This window comes from Cryptomeria japonica, chromosome 9 (assembly GCF_030272615.1).
Source record: "Cryptomeria japonica chromosome 9, Sugi_1.0, whole genome shotgun sequence".
NCBI lineage: Eukaryota > Viridiplantae > Streptophyta > Pinopsida > Cupressales > Cupressaceae > Cryptomeria > Cryptomeria japonica.
This window is the reverse complement of record NC_081413.1, coordinates 200582084-200583735: the sequence shown is the minus strand read 5'-3', so window position 1 is coordinate 200583735 and position 1652 is coordinate 200582084.

The window sequence follows — 1652 nt, the reverse complement described above, 5'->3', positions numbered from 1 at the left end:
ATAGAAATGGCTTATAATAGTCTATCTCGAGGGAATCAACTTAAAATCTCACCTAAAACCTCTTTCACAATTCTCTTTAAAGTCTCTTTTACAAAACTAACAATTTGTTTAAAATCTTCCCTGGTAATAGGTATATCTCTCATTCTACTTGACTGCCAGCAACCACTATTGGCATACTATTGCATTGGTACCTCATATACATGTACGTGTATACATAACTCTCCGCTAGTGTTAAACTTAAAAAAATTGTCAGGATTTTCTAGATCTGTCATCAAATGTTAGCTAGCAAATTATTCCTTTATAAAAGGCTCATGCAATAGATACATATTATCAAGGGTCATTATTAGCCTTGTATGAAGACTAGTATATTCCTAAATATACAAAGTTCTTTCCTGAGATACTTTCACAAGATTTCTCATTTCATTCAAAAGGGGGAGAATTCCAACCAATGTTAAGAGTGTCTCTACATCACTTAACCTATGTAAATTCTCTGAAGCCTTGTCTACTGATCCTTGTTGTTGGTACATTAGTCCAATCAGGGATTTATAGTTAGAGAAAACTCTTTCTGCTGGTCACTGCAAGGAGATCCATCTCATATCAACATCTTTAAGAAGCTTGTTTCTATCAGTTATTCCCTCAGCAAATTTTTGAAATTGTTCAAATTGTTTGGGACTTAGATAAAAAAATGTGTATAGCTCACTAGCCATATTTTCAACTCTAGCTACTGATTCAAATTTGCTCACAATTCTAAAAGCTAAATTCAATCTGTGGGTCATGTAGTGAATGCCAATCACATATGGTGAAATAGAACTTTGTAGCTTTGCACAAAGACCATTCCTATGACATTGAAACACTGTAGCTCTATCAACTCCTACAGATACCAAATTTTTGGTAATTGATAAGTCATGCATACCGCCAAACTATTTTAAATATTTTTTAACTAACTCAAATACATTTTATGCTTTGGAAATCTCTTTCTTTTTAATAACATAGAGTAAATAAGATTTTCATTCATGTCTCATTATGGTATACACATGCATACATGTCTAAGAAGTATTATCTATTGCTGTAACTTCATCTAAAGATAATGCAATAAATTTTGTCTGTTTAATATTTTCCTTTACACCATCTATTTTCACATCACCAAGATGACTTTCCCATTCCCATCCACTATTTTTTGACCAATGTTTTTGAGGAAATATAGGAACATTAAAAAATATTAATAAAGCAGCAAAGTCAGGGTAGTCTAATATAGGATGACCATTTTTCAAAAGATGAAAAACAACACTCAACTGAATAGTTTTTGACTTGAATATTTCTAACATGATATGTTTGAATTGAGCCTCAATCAAACCTTGATGTTTATAATTCTTCTCAAATATTTGCATATTCTCTTAATACTCTTCTTCATACTTAACATGTTTAAATTCTTCCTTTGTTTTCCATCTAGTCACAAATCATTCTTTTCCATCTATGATTTCTTTTTCATAAACTTTACCGCTATGCTTCTCTATAGTGTCCAGTTTTAGCTGCAACTTCTTGTCCCTTTTTAGTTTCCAACTACAGATCATATACTTGCATTCTGTTGAAAGCTCATCTTTGTTTGGATTTGACACTTCTTTAATGAATGGGTACCTTGACACCCAATCCAA